This window comes from Chiloscyllium plagiosum, unplaced genomic scaffold (assembly GCF_037043375.1).
Source record: "Chiloscyllium plagiosum isolate Xiang-an unplaced genomic scaffold, Cpla_swu_hap1 HiC_scaffold_55, whole genome shotgun sequence".
In the NCBI taxonomy this organism is placed as follows: Eukaryota; Metazoa; Chordata; class Chondrichthyes; order Orectolobiformes; family Hemiscylliidae; genus Chiloscyllium; species Chiloscyllium plagiosum.
The window spans coordinates 422,677-441,062 of NW_028270194.1; the positions used below are offsets into that span (position 1 = coordinate 422,677).

An 18,386-nucleotide genomic window follows, 5' to 3' on the forward strand; every position below is an offset into this window, starting at 1 on the left:
AGCAGGGTGCCCTTTTTTCAACCCCAACACACAAAAGCGCTTTGTGCTCACTGCAACCAAATGAAGTCTTCTATCAGTCAGGCGGGGCCCTGCGACGTCACCTCACGCTCGTGGTGGCTGCGCCAAGGTTGAAGTCGTTTCGACCTCCAGTCAGCAATTGCCATCTCCTCAGCACTTCTTTCCTCGTCCATGTGTCGTTCCGCCTCGCCTGAGTCCACCAGCTGCCGCTGCTGCTCCTCCGACAAGTTGGTCGTTTCACCGAGACCGGCATCAGCAATGTTTGGTCTCAGCCGTCCGACGGATGAGAGAATTTCCTGCACATCCCGGAGCGTGGCTGCTTAGGATCCACTGCGGAAGGAGTGAAGTCAGGGCTGGCTGTCCAACTGGGGGAGTAGCTCAAATGGTAGAGCGCTCGCTTTGCATGCGAGAGGTAGCGGGATCGATGCCCGCATTCTCCACTTGCTTTTAAAACGGCAAGTGCAACCTCTCACTCGGCTGGTCTGCAGCAGCCGGAATACCGTTTGCGTACGCCGCCTCCCTGAGAGTGGTCCCGAAAGATCAAAAGCTTCACGCGTGAGCGACAGGCCGGTCCAGCGTAGGAAGAAAGTCGAGCTGCGCGGCGAAGGCAAACGCCAGCGGCGTTGACGTTTTTATCTCTGCGGGTGAAAGTCAGCTCCTTGAAAGGATCACACCGGCGGTGGGTGTAGCTGCCTGAGGTCAGCGGGCAGCACGTCCGGACGTGTTGGGAGGCAACTTGAACCAGTCGGTAAGCTGCGGCCCAAACCCTAACCTGACGTGTACGTGAAGCTGCGAGAGTCAGGTACTGTACCGGCAGAATCTGGCAGTTTCGGATCAGCACTCAAGACGATTTTTTCATGCCAGCACAGGCCGAATCTGTGGAGATCAGCCAGTGGCTCAGGATCTCCCAGAGTGACAGATTTTCAGGGAGACAATGGCGTGACATTAGTGGAGGTGCGCAGCAAAGCATCAGCAAGGGAGAGGCACTGCTGGGCTCTCCTTCGATAGCTCAGCTGGTAGAGCGGAGGACTGTGGTCTGTCGCAAATCTGTCGTTCCTTAGATCGCCGGCTCGAAGGAGCCTCGGCTGCTTTTTGGAAAGAGTGCGCATTCACCAGCACGCGGGCCACAGCAACACAGATGAGCTGAAAACGCGACAACGCTTTCAGGACGCATCGGCACACACCCTTGCCTCTCTGCAACGAGTCAGCTGTCTCCCTGCCGCGGTTGCAGCTGACGGCCAGCAGGGTGCCCTTTTTTCAACCCCAACACACAAAAGCGCTTTGTGCTCACTGCAACCAAATGAAGTCTTCTATCAGTCAGGCGGGGCCCTGCGACGTCACCTCACGCTCGTGGTGGCTGCGCCAAGGTTGAAGTCGTTTCGACCTCCAGTCAGCAATTGCCATCTCCTCAGCACTTCTTTCCTCGTCCATGTGTCGTTCCGCCTCGCCTGAGTCCACCAGCTGCCGCTGCTGCTCCTCCGACAAGTTGGTCGTTTCACCGAGACCGGCATCAGCAATGTTTGGTCTCAGCCGTCCGACGGATGAGAGAATTTCCTGCACATCCCGGAGCGTGGCTGCTTAGGATCCACTGCGGAAGGAGTGAAGTCAGGGCTGGCTGTCCAACTGGGGGATTAGCTCAAATGGTAGAGCGCTCGCTTTGCATGCGAGAGGTAGCGGGATCGATGCCCGCATTCTCCACTTGCTTTTAAAACGGCAAGTGCAACCTCTCACTCGGCTGGTCTGCAGCAGCCGGAATACCGTTTGCGTACGCCGCCTCCCTGAGAGTGGTCCCGAAAGATCAAAAGCTTCACGCGTGAGCGACAGGCCGGTCCAGCGTAGGAAGAAAGTCGAGCTGCGCGGCGAAGGCAAACGCCAGCGGCGTTGACGTTTTTATCTCTGCGGGTGAAAGTCAGCTCCTTGAAAGGATCACACCGGCGGTGGGTGTAGCTGCCTGAGGTCAGCGGGCAGCACGTCCGGACGTGTTGGGAGGCAACTTGAACCAGTCGGTAAGCTGCGGCCCAAACCCTAACCTGACGTGTACGTGAAGCTGCGAGAGTCAGGTACTGTACCGGCAGAATCTGGCAGTTTCGGATCAGCACTCAAGACGATTTTTTCATGCCAGCACAGGCCGAATCTGTGGAGATCAGCCAGTGGCTCAGGATCTCCCAGAGTGACAGATTTTCAGGGAGACAATGGCGTGACATTAGTGGAGGTGCGCAGCAAAGCATCAGCAAGGGAGAGGCACTGCTGGGCTCTCCTTCGATAGCTCAGCTGGTAGAGCGGAGGACTGTGGTCTGTCGCAAATCTGTCGTTCCTTAGATCGCCGGCTCGAAGGAGCCTCGGCTACTTTTTGGAAAGAGTGCGCATTCACCAGCACGCGGGCCACAGCAACACAGATGAGCTGAAAACGCGACAACGCTTTCAGGACGCATCGGCACACACCCTTGCTTCTCTGCAACGAGTCAGCTGTCTCCCTGCCGCGGTTGCAGCTGACGGCCAGCAGGGTGCCCTTTTTTCAACCCCAACACACAAAAGCGCTTTGTGCTCACTGCAACCAAATGAAGTCTTCTATCAGTCAGGCGGGGCCCTGCGACGTCACCTCACGCTCGTGGTGGCTGCGCCAAGGTTGAAGTCGTTTCGACCTCCAGTCAGCAATTGCCATCTCCTCAGCACTTCTTCCCTCGTCCATGTGTCGTTCCGCCTCGCCTGAGTCCACCAGCTGCCGCTGCTGCTCCTCCGACAAGTTGGTCGTTTCACCGAGACCGGCATCAGCAATGTTTGGTCTCAGCCGTCCGACGGATGAGAGAATTTCCTGCACATCCCGGAGCGTGGCTGCTTAGGATCCACTGCGGAAGGAGTGAAGTCAGGGCTGGCTGTTCAACTGGGGGATTAGCTCAAATGGTAGAGCGCTCGCTTTGCATGCGAGAGGTAGCGGGATCGATGCCCGCATTCTCCACTTGCTTTTAAAACGGCAAGTGCAACCTCTCACTCGGCTGGTCTGCAGCAGCCGGAATACCGTTTGCGTACGCCGCCTCCCTGAGAGTGGTCCCGAAAGATCAAAAGCTTCACGCGTGAGCGACAGGCCGGTCCAGCGTAGGAAGAAAGTCGAGCTGCGCGGCGAAGGCAAACGCCAGCGGCGTTGACGTTTTTATCTCTGCGGGTGAAAGTCAGCTCCTTGAAAGGATCACACCGGCGGTGGGTGTAGCTGCCTGAGGTCAGCGGGCAGCACGTCCGGACGTGTTGGGAGGCAACTTGAACCAGTCGGTAAGCTGCGGCCCAAACACTAACCTGACGTGTACATGAAGCTGCGACAGTCAGGTACTGTACCGGCAGAATCTGGCAGTTTCGGATCAGCACTCAAGACGATTTTTTTATGCCAGCACAGGCCGAATCTGTGGAGATCAGCCAGTGGCTCAGGATCTCCCAGAGTGACAGATTTTCAGGGAGACAATGGCGTGACATTAGTGGAGGTGCGCAGCAAAGCATCAGCAAGGGAGAGGCACTGCTGGGCTCTCCTTCGATAGCTCAGCTGGTAGAGCGGAGGACTGTGGCCTGTCGCAAATCTGTCGTTCCTTAGATCGCCGGCTCGAAGGAGCCTCGGCTGCTTTTTGGAAAGAGTGCGCATTCACCAGCACGCGGGCCACAGCAACACAGATGAGCTGAAAACGCGACAACGCTTTCAGGACGCATCGGCACACACCCTTGCCTCTCTGCAACGAGTCAGCTGTCTCCCTGCCGCGGTTGCAGCTGACGGCCAGCAGGGTGCCCTTTTTTCAACCCCAACACACAAAAGCGCTTTGTGCTCACTGCAACCAAATGAAGTCTTCTATCAGGCGGGGCCCTGCGACGTCACCTCATGCTCGTGGTGGCTGCGCCAAGGTTGAAGTCGTTTCGACCTCCAGTCAGCAATTGCCATCTCCTCAGCACTTCTTTCCTCGTCCATGTGTCGTTCCGCCTCGCCTGAGTCCACCAGCTGCCGCTGCTGCTCCTCCGACAAGTTGGTCGTTTCACCGAGACCGGCATCAGCAATGTTTGGTCTCAGCCGTCCGACGGATGAGAGAATTTCCTGCACATCCCGGAGCGTGGCTGCTTAGGATCCACTGCGGAAGGAGTGAAGTCAGGGCTGGCTGTCCAACTGGGGGATTAGCTCAAATGGTAGAGCGCTTGCTTTGCATGCGAGAGGTAGCGGGATCGATGCCCGCATTCTCCACTTGCTTTTAAAACGGCAAGTGCAACCTCTCACTCGGCTGGTCTGCAGCAGCCGGAATACCGTTTGCGTACGCCGCCTCCCTGAGAGTGGTCCCGAAAGATCAAAAGCTTCACGCGTGAGCGACAGGCCGGTCCAGCGTAGGAAGAAAGTCGAGCTGCGCGGCGAAGGCAAACGCCAGCGGCGTTGACGTTTTTATCTCTGCGGGTGAAAGTCAGCTCCTTGAAAGGATCACACCGGCGGTGGGTGTAGCTGCCTGAGGTCAGCGGGCAGCACGTCCGGACGTGTTGGGAGGCAACTTGAACCAGTCGGTAAGCTGCGGCCCAAACCCTAACCTGACGTGTACCTGAAGCTGCGAGAGTCAGGTACTGTACCGGCAGAATCTGGCAGTTTCGGATCAGCACTCAAGACGATTTTTTCATGCCAGCACAGGCCGAATCTGTGGAGATCAGCCAGTGGCTCAGGATCTCCCAGAGTGACAGATTTTCAGGGAGACAATGGCGTGACATTAGTGGAGGTGCGCAGCAAAGCATCAGCAAGGGAGAGGCACTGCTGGGCTCTCCTTCGATAGCTCAGCTGGTAGAGCGGAGGACTGTGGTCTGTCGCAAATCTGTCGTTCCTTAGATCGCCGGCTCGAAGGAGCCTCGGCTACTTTTTGGAAAGAGTGCGCATTCACCAGCACGCGGGCCACAGCAACACAGATGAGCTGAAAACGCGACAACGCTTTCAGGACGCATCGGCACACACCCTTGCTTCTCTGCAACGAGTCAGCTGTCTCCCTGCCGCGGTTGCAGCTGACGGCCAGCAGGGTGCCCTTTTTTCAACCCCAACACACAAAAGCGCTTTGTGCTCACTGCAACCAAATGAAGTCTTCTATCAGTCAGGCGGGGCCCTGCGACGTCACCTCACGCTCGTGGTGGCTGCGCCAAGGTTGAAGTCGTTTCGACCTCCAGTCAGCAATTGCCATCTCCTCAGCACTTCTTCCCTCGTCCATGTGTCGTTCCGCCTCGCCTGAGTCCACCAGCTGCCGCTGCTGCTCCTCCGACAAGTTGGTCGTTTCACCGAGACCGGCATCAGCAATGTTTGGTCTCAGCCGTCCGACGGATGAGAGAATTTCCTGCACATCCCGGAGCGTGGCTGCTTAGGATCCACTGCGGAAGGAGTGAAGTCAGGGCTGGCTGTTCAACTGGGGGATTAGCTCAAATGGTAGAGCGCTCGCTTTGCATGCGAGAGGTAGCGGGATCGATGCCCGCATTCTCCACTTGCTTTTAAAACGGCAAGTGCAACCTCTCACTCGGCTGGTCTGCAGCAGCCGGAATACCGTTTGCGTACGCCGCCTCCCTGAGAGTGGTCCCGAAAGATCAAAAGCTTCACGCGTGAGCGACAGGCCGGTCCAGCGTAGGAAGAAAGTCGAGCTGCGCGGCGAAGGCAAACGCCAGCGGCGTTGACGTTTTTATCTCTGCGGGTGAAAGTCAGCTCCTTGAAAGGATCACACCGGCGGTGGGTGTAGCTGCCTGAGGTCAGCGGGCAGCACGTCCGGACGTGTTGGGAGGCAACTTGAACCAGTCGGTAAGCTGCGGCCCAAACACTAACCTGACGTGTACATGAAGCTGCGAGAGTCAGGTACTGTACCGGCAGAATCTGGCAGTTTCGGATCAGCACTCAAGACGATTTTTTTATGCATCTCCACAGGCCGAATCTGTGGAGATCAGCCAGTGGCTCAGGATCTCCCAGAGTGACAGATTTTCAGGGAGACAATGGCGTGACATTAGTGGAGGTGCGCAGCAAAGCATCAGCAAGGGAGAGGCACTGCTGGGCTCTCCTTCGATAGCTCAGCTGGTAGAGCGGAGGACTGTGGCCTGTCGCAAATCTGTCGTTCCTTAGATCGCCGGCTCGAAGGAGCCTCGGCTGCTTTTTGGAAAGAGTGCGCATTCACCAGCACGCGGGCCACAGCAACACAGATGAGCTGAAAACGCGACAACGCTTTCAGGACGCATCGGCACACACCCTTGCCTCTCTGCAACGAGTCAGCTGTCTCCCTGCCGCGGTTGCAGCTGACGGCCAGCAGGGTGCCCTTTTTTCAACCCCAACACACAAAAGCGCTTTGTGCTCACTGCAACCAAATGAAGTCTTCTATCAGGCGGGGCCCTGCGACGTCACCTCATGCTCGTGGTGGCTGCGCCAAGGTTGAAGTCGTTTCGACCTCCAGTCAGCAATTGCCATCTCCTCAGCACTTCTTTCCTCGTCCATGTGTCGTTCCGCCTCGCCTGAGTCCACCAGCTGCCGCTGCTGCTCCTCCGACAAGTTGGTCGTTTCACCGAGACCGGCATCAGCAATGTTTGGTCTCAGCCGTCCGACGGATGAGAGAATTTCCTGCACATCCCGGAGCGTGGCTGCTTAGGATCCACTGCGGAAGGAGTGAAGTCAGGGCTGGTTGTCCAACTGGGGGATTAGCTCAAATGGTAGAGCGCTCGCTTTGCATGCGAGAGGTAGCGGGATCGATGCCCGCATTCTCCACTTGCTTTTAAAACGGCAAGTGCAACCTCTCACTCGGCTGGTCTGCAGCAGCCGGAATACCGTTTGCGTACGCCGCCTCCCTGAGAGTGGTCCCGAAAGATCAAAAGCTTCACGCGTGAGCGACAGGCCGGTCCAGCGTAGGAAGAAAGTCGAGCTGCGCGGCGAAGGCAAACGCCAGCGGCGTTGACGTTTTTATCTCTGCGGGTGAAAGTCAGCTCCTTGAAAGGATCACACCGGCGGTGGGTGTAGCTGCCTGAGGTCAGCGGGCAGCACGTCCGGACGTGTTGGGAGGCAACTTGAACCAGTCGGTAAGCTGCGGCCCAAACCCTAACCTGACGTGTACCTGAAGCTGCGAGAGTCAGGTACTGTACCGGCAGAATCTGGCAGTTTCGGATCAGCACTCAAGACGATTTTTTCATGCCAGCACAGGCCGAATCTGTGGAGATCAGCCAGTGGCTCAGGATCTCCCAGAGTGACAGATTTTCAGGGAGACAATGGCGTGACATTAGTGGAGGTGCGCAGCAAAGCATCAGCAAGGGAGAGGCACTGCTGGGCTCTCCTTCGATAGCTCAGCTGGTAGAGCGGAGGACTGTGGTCTGTCGCAAATCTGTCGTTCCTTAGATCGCCGGCTCGAAGGAGCCTCGGCTGCTTTTTGGAAAGAGTGCGCATTCACCAGCACGCGGGCCACAGCAACACAGATGAGCTGAAAACGCGACAACGCTTTCAGGACGCATCGGCACACACCCTTGCCTCTCTGCAACGAGTCAGCTGTCTCCCTGCCGCGGTTGCAGCTGACGGCCAGCAGGGTGCCCTTTTTTCAACCCCAACACACAAAAGCGCTTTGTGCTCACTGCAACCAAATGAAGTCTTCTATCAGTCAGGCGGGGCCCTGCGACGTCACCTCACGCTCGTGGTGGCTGCGCCAAGGTTGAAGTCGTTTCGACCTCCAGTCAGCAATTGCCATCTCCTCAGCACTTCTTTCCTCGTCCATGTGTCGTTCCGCCTCGCCTGAGTCCACCAGCTGCCGCTGCTGCTCCTCCGACAAGTTGGTCGTTTCACCGAGACCGGCATCAGCAATGTTTGGTCTCAGCCGTCCGACGGATGAGAGAATTTCCTGCACATCCCGGAGCGTGGCTGCTTAGGATCCACTGCGGAAGGAGTGAAGTCAGGGCTGGCTGTCCAACTGGGGGATTAGCTCAAATGGTAGAGCGCTCGCTTTGCATGCGAGAGGTAGCGGGATCGATGCCCGCATTCTCCACTTGCTTTTAAAACGGCAAGTGCAACCTCTCACTCGGCTGGTCTGCAGCAGCCGGAATACCGTTTGCGTACGCCGCCTCCCTGAGAGTGGTCCCGAAAGATCAAAAGCTTCACGCGTGAGCGACAGGCCGGTCCAGCGTAGGAAGAAAGTCGAGCTGCGCGGCGAAGGCAAACGCCAGCGGCGTTGACGTTTTTATCTCTGCGGGTGAAAGTCAGCTCCTTGAAAGGATCACACCGGCGGTGGGTGTAGCTGCCTGAGGTCAGCGGGCAGCACGTCCGGACGTGTTGGGAGGCAACTTGAACCAGTCGGTAAGCTGCGGCCCAAACCCTAACCTGACGTGTACCTGAAGCTGCGAGAGTCAGGTACTGTACCGGCAGAATCTGGCAGTTTCGGATCAGCACTCAAGACGATTTTTTCATGCCAGCACAGGCCGAATCTGTGGAGATCAGCCAGTGGCTCAGGATCTCCCAGAGTGACAGATTTTCAGGGAGACAATGGCGTGACATTAGTGGAGGTGCGCAGCAAAGCATCAGCAAGGGAGAGGCACTGCTGGGCTCTCCTTCGATAGCTCAGCTGGTAGAGCGGAGGACTGTGGTCTGTCGCAAATCTGTCGTTCCTTAGATCGCCGGCTCGAAGGAGCCTCGGCTGCTTTTTGGAAAGAGTGCGCATTCACCAGCACGCGGGCCACAGCAACACAGATGAGCTGAAAACGCGACAACGCTTTCAGGACGCATCGGCACACACCCTTGCCTCTCTGCAACGAGTCAGCTGTCTCCCTGCCGCGGTTGCAGCTGACGGCCAGCAGGGTGCCCTTTTTTCAACCCCAACACACAAAAGCGCTTTGTGCTCACTGCAACCAAATGAAGTCTTCTATCAGTCAGGCGGGGCCCTGCGACGTCACCTCACGCTCGTGGTGGCTGCGCCAAGGTTGAAGTCGTTTCGACCTCCAGTCAGCAATTGCCATCTCCTCAGCACTTCTTTCCTCATCCATGTGTCGTTCCGCCTCGCCTGAGTCCACCAGCTGCCGCTGCTGCTCCTCCGACAAGTTGGTCGTTTCACCGAGACCGGCATCAGCAATGTTTGGTCTCAGCCGTCCGACGGATGAGAGAATTTCCTGCACATCCCGGAGCGTGGCTGCTTAGGATCCACTGCGGAAGGAGTGAAGTCAGGGCTGGCTGTCCAACTGGGGGATTAGCTCAAATGGTAGAGCGCTCGCTTTGCATGCGAGAGGTAGCGGGATCGATGCCCGCATTCTCCACTTGCTTTTAAAACGGCAAGTGCAACCTCTCACTCGGCTGGTCTGCAGCAGCCGGAATACCGTTTGCGTACGCCGCCTCCCTGAGAGTGGTCCCGAAAGATCAAAAGCTTCACGCGTGAGCGACAGGCCGGTCCAGCGTAGGAAGAAAGTCGAGCTGCGCGGCGAAGGCAAACGCCAGCGGCGTTGACGTTTTTATCTCTGCGGGTGAAAGTCAGCTCCTTGAAAGGATCACACCGGCGGTGGGTGTAGCTGCCTGAGGTCAGCGGGCAGCACGTCCGGACGTGTTGGGAGGCAACTTGAACCAGTCGGTAAGCTGCGGCCCAAACCCTAACCTGACGTGTACGTGAAGCTGCGAGAGTCAGGTACTGTACCGGCAGAATCTGGCAGTTTCGGATCAGCACTCAAGACGATTTTTTCATGCCAGCACAGGCCGAATCTGTGGAGATCAGCCAGTGGCTCAGGATCTCCCAGAGTGACAGATTTTCAGGGAGACAATGGCGTGACATTAGTGGAGGTGCGCAGCAAAGCATCAGCAAGGGAGAGGCACTGCTGGGCTCTCCTTCGATAGCTCAGCTGGTAGAGCGGAGGACTGTGGTCTGTCGCAAATCTGTCGTTCCTTAGATCGCCGGCTCGAAGGAGCCTCGGCTGCTTTTTGGAAAGAGTGCGCATTCACCAGCACGCGGGCCACAGCAACACAGATGAGCTGAAAACGCGACAACGCTTTCAGGACGCATCGGCACACACCCTTGCCTCTCTGCAACGAGTCAGCTGTCTCCCTGCCGCGGTTGCAGCTGACGGCCAGCAGGGTGCCCTTTTTTCAACCCCAACACACAAAAGCGCTTTGTGCTCACTGCAACCAAATGAAGTCTTCTATCAGTCAGGCGGGGCCCTGCGACGTCACCTCACGCTCGTGGTGGCTGCGCCAAGGTTGAAGTCGTTTCGACCTCCAGTCAGCAATTGCCATCTCCTCAGCACTTCTTTCCTCGTCCATGTGTCGTTCCGCCTCGCCTGAGTCCACCAGCTGCCGCTGCTGCTCCTCCGACAAGTTGGTCGTTTCACCGAGACCGGCATCAGCAATGTTTGGTCTCAGCCGTCCGACGGATGAGAGAATTTCCTGCACATCCCGGAGCGTGGCTGTTTAGGATCCACTGCGGAAGGAGTGAAGTCAGGGCTGGCTGTCCAACTGGGGGATTAGCTCAAATGGTAGAGCGCTCGCTTTGCATGCGAGAGGTAGCGGGATCGATGCCCGCATTCTCCACTTGCTTTTAAAACGGCAAGTGCAACCTCTCACTCGGCTGGTCTGCAGCAGCCGGAATACCGTTTGCGTACGCCGCCTCCCTGAGAGTGGTCCCGAAAGATCAAAAGCTTCACGCGTGAGCGACAGGCCGGTCCAGCGTAGGAAGAAAGTCGAGCTGCGCGGCGAAGGCAAACGCCAGCGGCGTTGACGTTTTTATCTCTGCGGGTGAAAGTCAGCTCCTTGAAAGGATCACACCGGCGGTGGGTGTAGCTGCCTGAGGTCAGCGGGCAGCACGTCCGGACGTGTTGGGAGGCAACTTGAACCAGTCGGTAAGCTGCGGCCCAAACCCTAACCTGACGTGTACGTGAAGCTGCGAGAGTCAGGTACTGTACCGGCAGAATCTGGCAGTTTCGGATCAGCACTCAAGACGATTTTTTCATGCCAGCACAGGCCGAATCTGTGGAGATCAGCCAGTGGCTCAGGATCTCCCAGAGTGACAGATTTTCAGGGAGACAATGGCGTGACATTAGTGGAGGTGCGCAGCAAAGCATCAGCAAGGGAGAGGCACTGCTGGGCTCTCCTTCGATAGCTCAGCTGGTAGAGCGGAGGACTGTGGTCTGTCGCAAATCTGTCGTTCCTTAGATCGCCGGCTCGAAGGAGCCTCGGCTGCTTTTTGGAAAGAGTGCGCATTCACCAGCACGCGGGCCACAGCAACACAGATGAGCTGAAAACGCGACAACGCTTTCAGGACGCATCGGCACACACCCTTGCCTCTCTGCAACGAGTCAGCTGTCTCCCTGCCGCGGTTGCAGCTGACGGCCAGCAGGGTGCCCTTTTTTCAACCCCAACACACAAAAGCGCTTTGTGCTCACTGCAACCAAATGAAGTCTTCTATCAGTCAGGCGGGGCCCTGCGACGTCACCTCACGCTCGTGGTGGCTGCGCCAAGGTTGAAGTCGTTTCGACCTCCAGTCAGCAATTGCCATCTCCTCAGCACTTCTTTCCTCGTCCATGTGTCGTTCCGCCTCGCCTGAGTCCACCAGCTGCCGCTGCTGCTCCTCCGACAAGTTGGTCGTTTCACCGAGACCGGCATCAGCAATGTTTGGTCTCAGCCGTCCGACGGATGAGAGAATTTCCTGCACATCCCGGAGCGTGGCTGCTTAGGATCCACTGCGGAAGGAGTGAAGTCAGGGCTGGCTGTCCAACTGGGGGATTAGCTCAAATGGTAGAGCGCTCGCTTTGCATGCGAGAGGTAGCGGGATCGATGCCCGCATTCTCCACTTGCTTTTAAAACGGCAAGTGCAACCTCTCACTCGGCTGGTCTGCAGCAGCCGGAATACCGTTTGCGTACGCCGCCTCCCTGAGAGTGGTCCCGAAAGATCAAAAGCTTCACGCGTGAGCGACAGGCCGGTCCAGCGTAGGAAGAAAGTCGAGCTGCGCGGCGAAGGCAAACGCCAGCGGCGTTGACGTTTTTATCTCTGCGGGTGAAAGTCAGCTCCTTGAAAGGATCACACCGGCGGTGGGTGTAGCTGCCTGAGGTCAGCGGGCAGCACGTCCGGACGTGTTGGGAGGCAACTTGAACCAGTCGGTAAGCTGCGGCCCAAACCCTAACCTGACGTGTACGTGAAGCTGCGAGAGTCAGGTACTGTACCGGCAGAATCTGGCAGTTTCGGATCAGCACTCAAGACGATTTTTTCATGCCAGCACAGGCCGAATCTGTGGAGATCAGCCAGTGGCTCAGGATCTCCCAGAGTGACAGATTTTCAGGGAGACAATGGCGTGACATTAGTGGAGGTGCGCAGCAAAGCATCAGCAAGGGAGAGGCACTGCTGGGCTCTCCTTCGATAGCTCAGCTGGTAGAGCGGAGGACTGTGGTCTGTCGCAAATCTGTCGTTCCTTAGATCGCCGGCTCGAAGGAGCCTCGGCTGCTTTTTGGAAAGAGTGCGCATTCACCAGCACGCGGGCCACAGCAACACAGATGAGCTGAAAACGCGACAACGCTTTCAGGACGCATCGGCACACACCCTTGCCTATCTGCAACGAGTCAGCTGTCTCCCTGCCGCGGTTGCAGCTGACGGCCAGCAGGGTGCCCTTTTTTCAACCCCAACACACAAAAGCGCTTTGTGCTCACTGCAACCAAATGAAGTCTTCTATCAGTCAGGCGGGGCCCTGCGACGTCACCTCACGCTCGTGGTGGCTGCGCCAAGGTTGAAGTCGTTTCGACCTCCAGTCAGCAATTGCCATCTCCTCAGCACTTCTTTCCTCGTCCATGTGTCGTTCCGCCTCGCCTGAGTCCACCAGCTGCCGCTGCTGCTCCTCCGACAAGTTGGTCGTTTCACCGAGACCGGCATCAGCAATGTTTGGTCTCAGCCGTCCGACGGATGAGAGAATTTCCTGCACATCCCGGAGCGTGGCTGCTTAGGATCCACTGCGGAAGGAGTGAAGTCAGGGCTGGCTGTCCGACTGGGGGATTAGCTCAAATGGTAGAGCGCTCGCTTTGCATGCGAGAGGTGGCGGGATCGATGCCCGCATTCTCCACTTGCTTTTAAAACGGCAAGTGCAACCTCTCACTCGGCTGGTCTGCAGCAGCCGGAATACCGTTTGCGTACGCCGCCTCCCTGAGAGTGGTCCCGAAAGATCAAAAGCTTCACGCGTGAGCGACAGGCCGGTCCAGCGTAGGAAGAAAGTCGAGCTGCGCGGCGAAGGCAAACGCCAGCGGCGTTGACGTTTTTATCTCTGCGGGTGAAAGTCAGCTCCTTGAAAGGATCACACCGGCGGTGGGTGTAGCTGCCTGAGGTCAGCGGGCAGCACGTCCGGACGTGTTGGGAGGCAACTTGAACCAGTCGGTAAGCTGCGGCCCAAACCCTAACCTGACGTGTACGTGAAGCTGCGAGAGTCAGGTACTGTACCGGCAGAATCTGGCAGTTTCGGATCAGCACTCAAGACGATTTTTTCATGCCAGCACAGGCCGAATCTGTGGAGATCAGCCAGTGGCTCAGGATCTCCCAGAGTGACAGATTTTCAGGGAGACAATGGCGTGACATTAGTGGAGGTGCGCAGCAAAGCATCAGCAAGGGAGAGGCACTGCTGGGCTCTCCTTCGATAGCTCAGCTGGTAGAGCGGAGGACTGTGGTCTGTCGCAAATCTGTCGTTCCTTAGATCGCCGGCTCGAAGGAGCCTCGGCTGCTTTTTGGAAAGAGTGCGCATTCACCAGCACGCGGGCCACAGCAACACAGATGAGCTGAAAACGCGACAACGCTTTCAGGACGCATCGGCACACACCCTTGCCTCTCTGCAACGAGTCAGCTGTCTCCCTGCCGCGGTTGCAGCTGACGGCCAGCAGGGTGCCCTTTTTTCAACCCCAACACACAAAAGCGCTTTGTGCTCACTGCAACCAAATGAAGTCTTCTATCAGTCAGGCGGGGCCCTGCGACGTCACCTCACGCTCGTGGTGGCTGCGCCAAGGTTGAAGTCGTTTCGACCTCCAGTCAGCAATTGCCATCTCCTCAGCACTTCTTTCCTCGTCCATGTGTCGTTCCGCCTCGCCTGAGTCCACCAGCTGCCGCTGCTGCTCCTCCGACAAGTTGGTCGTTTCACCGAGACCGGCATCAGCAATGTTTGGTCTCAGCCGTCCGACGGATGAGAGAATTTCCTGCACATCCCGGAGCGTGGCTGCTTAGGATCCACTGCGGAAGGAGTGAAGTCAGGGCTGGCTGTCCAACTGGGGGATTAGCTCAAATGGTAGAGCGCTCGCTTTGCATGCGAGAGGTAGCGGGATCGATGCCCGCATTCTCCACTTGCTTTTAAAACGGCAAGTGCAACCTCTCACTCGGCTGGTCTGCAGCAGCCGGAATACCGTTTGCGTACGCCGCCTCCCTGAGAGTGGTCCCGAAAGATCAAAAGCTTCACGCGTGAGCGACAGGCCGGTCCAGCGTAGGAAGAAAGTCGAGCTGCGCGGCGAAGGCAAACGCCAGCGGCGTTGACGTTTTTATCTCTGCGGGTGAAAGTCAGCTCCTTGAAAGGATCACACCGGCGGTGGGTGTAGCTGCCTGAGGTCAGCGGGCAGCACGTCCGGACGTGTTGGGAGGCAACTTGAACCAGTCGGTAAGCTGCGGCCCAAACCCTAACCTGACGTGTACGTGAAGCTGCGAGAGTCAGGTACTGTACCGGCAGAATCTGGCAGTTTCGGATCAGCACTCAAGACGATTTTTTCATGCCAGCACAGGCCGAATCTGTGGAGATCAGCCAGTGGCTCAGGATCTCCCAGAGTGACAGATTTTCAGGGAGACAATGGCGTGACATTAGTGGAGGTGCGCAGCAAAGCATCAGCAAGGGAGAGGCACTGCTGGGCTCTCCTTCGATAGCTCAGCTGGTAGAGCGGAGGACTGTGGTCTGTCGCAAATCTGTCGTTCCTTAGATCGCCGGCTCGAAGGAGCCTCGGCTGCTTTTTGGAAAGAGTGCGCATTCACCAGCACGCGGGCCACAGCAACACAGATGAGCTGAAAACGCGACAACGCTTTCAGGACGCATCGGCACACACCCTTGCCTCTCTGCAACGAGTCAGCTGTCTCCCTGCCGCGGTTGCAGCTGACGGCCAGCAGGGTGCCCTTTTTTCAACCCCAACACACAAAAGCGCTTTGTGCTCACTGCAACCAAATGAAGTCTTCTATCAGTCAGGCGGGGCCCTGCGACGTCACCTCACGCTCGTGGTGGCTGCGCCAAGGTTGAAGTCGTTTCGACCTCCAGTCAGCAATTGCCATCTCCTCAGCACTTCTTTCCTCGTCCATGTGTCGTTCCGCCTCGCCTGAGTCCACCAGCTGCCGCTGCTGCTCCTCCGACAAGTTGGTCGTTTCACCGAGACCGGCATCAGCAATGTTTGGTCTCAGCCGTCCGACGGATGAGAGAATTTCCTGCACATCCCGGAGCGTGGCTGTTTAGGATCCACTGCGGAAGGAGTGAAGTCAGGGCTGGCTGTCCAACTGGGGGATTAGCTCAAATGGTAGAGCGCTCGCTTTGCATGCGAGAGGTAGCGGGATCGATGCCCGCATTCTCCACTTGCTTTTAAAACGGCAAGTGCAACCTCTCACTCGGCTGGTCTGCAGCAGCCGGAATACCGTTTGCGTACGCCGCCTCCCTGAGAGTGGTCCCGAAAGATCAAAAGCTTCACGCGTGAGCGACAGGCCGGTCCAGCGTAGGAAGAAAGTCGAGCTGCGCGGCGAAGGCAAACGCCAGCGGCGTTGACGTTTTTATCTCTGCGGGTGAAAGTCAGCTCCTTGAAAGGATCACACCGGCGGTGGGTGTAGCTGCCTGAGGTCAGCGGGCAGCACGTCCGGACGTGTTGGGAGGCAACTTGAACCAGTCGGTAAGCTGCGGCCCCAACCCTAACCTGACGTGTACGTGAAGCTGCGAGAGTCAGGTACTGTACCGGCAGAATCTGGCAGTTTCGGATCAGCACTCAAGACGATTTTTTCATGCCAGCACAGGCCGAATCTGTGGAGATCAGCCAGTGGCTCAGGATCTCCCAGAGTGACAGATTTTCAGGGAGACAATGGCGTGACATTAGTGGAGGTGCGCAGCAAAGCATCAGCAAGGGAGAGGCACTGCTGGGCTCTCCTTCGATAGCTCAGCTGGTAGAGCGGAGGACTGTGGTCTGTCGCAAATCTGTCGTTCCTCAGATCGCCGGCTCGAAGGAGCCTCGGCTGCTTTTTGGAAAGAGTGCGCATTCACCAGCACGCAGGCCACAGCAACACAGATGAGCTGAAAACGCGACAACGCTTTCAGGACGCATCGGCACACACCCTTGCCTCTCTGCAACGAGTCAGCTGTCTCCCTGCCGCGGTTGCAGCTGACGGCCAGCAGGGTGCCCTTTTTTCAACCCCAACACACAAAAGCGCTTTGTGCTCACTGCAACCAAATGAAGTCTTCTATCAGTCAGGCGGGGCCCTGCGACGTCACCTCACGCTCGTGGTGGCTGCGCCAAGGTTGAAGTCGTTTCGACCTCCAGTCAGCAATTGCCATCTCCTCAGCACTTCTTTCCTCGTCCATGTGTCGTTCCGCCTCGCCTGAGTCCACCAGCTGCCGCTGCTGCTCCTCCGACAAGTTGGTCGTTTCACCGAGACCGGCATCAGCAATGTTTGGTCTCAGCCGTCCGACGGATGAGAGAATTTCCTGCACATCCCGGAGCGTGGCTGCTTAGGATCCACTGCGGAAGGAGTGAAGTCAGGGCTGGCTGTCCGACTGGGGGATTAGCTCAAATGGTAGAGCGCTCGCTTTGCATGCGAGAGGTGGCGGGATCGATGCCCGCATTCTCCACTTGCTTTTAAAACGGCAAGTGCAACCTCTCACTCGGCTGGTCTGCAGCAGCCGGAATACCGTTTGCGTACGCCGCCTCCCTGAGAGTGGTCCCGAAAGATCAAAAGCTTCACGCGTGAGCGACAGGCCGGTCCAGCGTAGGAAGAAAGTCGAGCTGCGCGGCGAAGGCAAACGCCAGCGGCGTTGACGTTTTTATCTCTGCGGGTGAAAGTCAGCTCCTTGAAAGGATCACACCGGCGGTGGGTGTAGCTGCCTGAGGTCAGCGGGCAGCACGTCCGGACGTGTTGGGAGGCAACTTGAACCAGTCGGTAAGCTGCGGCCCAAACCCTAACCTGACGTGTACGTGAAGCTGCGAGAGTCAGGTACTGTACCGGCAGAATCTGGCAGTTTCGGATCAGCACTCAAGACGATTTTTTCATGCCAGCACAGGCCGAATCTGTGGAGATCAGCCAGTGGCTCAGGATCTCCCAGAGTGACAGATTTTCAGGGAGACAATGGCGTGACATTAGTGGAGGTGCGCAGCAAAGCATCAGCAAGGGAGAGGCACTGCTGGGCTCTCCTTCGATAGCTCAGCTGGTAGAGCGGAGGACTGTGGTCTGTCGCAAATCTGTCGTTCCTTAGATCGCCGGCTCGAAGGAGCCTCGGCTGCTTTTTGGAAAGAGTGCGCATTCACCAGCACGCGGGCCACAGCAACACAGATGAGCTGAAAACGCGACAACGCTTTCAGGACGCATCGGCACACACCCTTGCCTCTCTGCAACGAGTCAGCTGTCTCCCTGCCGCGGTTGCAGCTGACGGCCAGCAGGGTGCCCTTTTTTCAACCCCAACACACAAAAGCGCTTTGTGCTCACTGCAACCAAATGAAGTCTTCTATCAGTCAGGCGGGGCCCTGCGACGTCACCTCACGCTCGTGGTGGCTGCGCCAAGGTTGAAGTCGTTTCGACCTCCAGTCAGCAATTGCCATCTCCTCAGCACTTCTTTCCTCGTCCATGTGTCGTTCCGCCTCGCCTGAGTCCACCAGCTGCCGCTGCTGCTCCTCCGACAAGTTGGTCGTTTCACCGAGACCGGCATCAGCAATGTTTGGTCTCAGCCGTCCGACGGATGAGAGAATTTCCTGCACATCCCGGAGCGGGGCTGCTTAGGATCCACTGCGGAAGGAGTGAAGTCAGGGCTGGCTGTCCAACTGGGGGATTAGCTCAAATGGTAGAGCGCTCGCTTTGCATGCGCGAGGTAGCGGGATCGATGCGCGCATTCTCCACTTGCTTTTAAAACGGCAAGTGCAACCTCTCACTCGGCTGGTCTGCAGCAGCCGGAATACCGTTTGCGTACGCCGTCTCCCTGAGAGTGGTCCCGAAAGATCAAAAGCTTCACGCGTGAGCGACAGGCCGGTCCAGCGTAGGAAGAAAGTCGAGCTGCGCGGCGAAGGCAAACGCCAGCGGCGTTGACGTTTTTATCTCTGCGGGTGAAAGTCAGCTCCTTGAAAGGATCACACCGGCGGTGGGTGTAGCTGCCTGAGGTCAGCGGGCAGCACGTCCGGACGTGTTGGGAGGCAACTTGAACCAGTCGGTAAGCTGCGGCCC

At 57.5% G+C, this 18,386-nt stretch overlaps 12 non-coding genes across 12 annotated transcripts; all 12 read left to right on the forward strand.

Moving 5' to 3' along the window:
* The first annotated feature begins 1,643 nt into the window (after nucleotides 1-1,643).
* Nucleotides 1,644-1,716, forward strand: trnaa-ugc (transfer RNA alanine (anticodon UGC)). The gene has a single exon. It is a non-coding gene; the product is annotated as a tRNA-Ala (tRNA).
* Nucleotides 1,717-2,901: 1,185 nt separating this feature from the next.
* Nucleotides 2,902-2,974, forward strand: trnaa-ugc (transfer RNA alanine (anticodon UGC)). Its single transcript has one exon. It is a non-coding gene; the product is annotated as a tRNA-Ala (tRNA).
* Nucleotides 2,975-5,413: 2,439 nt separating this feature from the next.
* trnaa-ugc (transfer RNA alanine (anticodon UGC)) lies at nucleotides 5,414-5,486 on the forward strand. The gene has a single exon. It is a non-coding gene; the product is annotated as a tRNA-Ala (tRNA).
* A 1,183-nt stretch (nucleotides 5,487-6,669) lies between these two features.
* Nucleotides 6,670-6,742, forward strand: trnaa-ugc (transfer RNA alanine (anticodon UGC)). Its single transcript has one exon. It is a non-coding gene; the product is annotated as a tRNA-Ala (tRNA).
* A 1,185-nt stretch (nucleotides 6,743-7,927) lies between these two features.
* On the forward strand, nucleotides 7,928-8,000 carry trnaa-ugc (transfer RNA alanine (anticodon UGC)). Its single transcript has one exon. It is a non-coding gene; the product is annotated as a tRNA-Ala (tRNA).
* A 1,185-nt stretch (nucleotides 8,001-9,185) lies between these two features.
* Nucleotides 9,186-9,258, forward strand: trnaa-ugc (transfer RNA alanine (anticodon UGC)). The gene has a single exon. It is a non-coding gene; the product is annotated as a tRNA-Ala (tRNA).
* Nucleotides 9,259-10,443: 1,185 nt separating this feature from the next.
* trnaa-ugc (transfer RNA alanine (anticodon UGC)) lies at nucleotides 10,444-10,516 on the forward strand. The gene has a single exon. It is a non-coding gene; the product is annotated as a tRNA-Ala (tRNA).
* A 1,185-nt stretch (nucleotides 10,517-11,701) lies between these two features.
* Nucleotides 11,702-11,774, forward strand: trnaa-ugc (transfer RNA alanine (anticodon UGC)). The gene has a single exon. It is a non-coding gene; the product is annotated as a tRNA-Ala (tRNA).
* Nucleotides 11,775-12,959: 1,185 nt separating this feature from the next.
* On the forward strand, nucleotides 12,960-13,032 carry trnaa-ugc (transfer RNA alanine (anticodon UGC)). Its single transcript has one exon. It is a non-coding gene; the product is annotated as a tRNA-Ala (tRNA).
* A 1,185-nt stretch (nucleotides 13,033-14,217) lies between these two features.
* On the forward strand, nucleotides 14,218-14,290 carry trnaa-ugc (transfer RNA alanine (anticodon UGC)). The gene has a single exon. It is a non-coding gene; the product is annotated as a tRNA-Ala (tRNA).
* Nucleotides 14,291-15,475: 1,185 nt separating this feature from the next.
* trnaa-ugc (transfer RNA alanine (anticodon UGC)) lies at nucleotides 15,476-15,548 on the forward strand. The gene has a single exon. It is a non-coding gene; the product is annotated as a tRNA-Ala (tRNA).
* Nucleotides 15,549-16,733: 1,185 nt separating this feature from the next.
* Nucleotides 16,734-16,806, forward strand: trnaa-ugc (transfer RNA alanine (anticodon UGC)). Its single transcript has one exon. It is a non-coding gene; the product is annotated as a tRNA-Ala (tRNA).
* The last annotated feature ends 1,580 nt before the right edge of the window (nucleotides 16,807-18,386 follow it).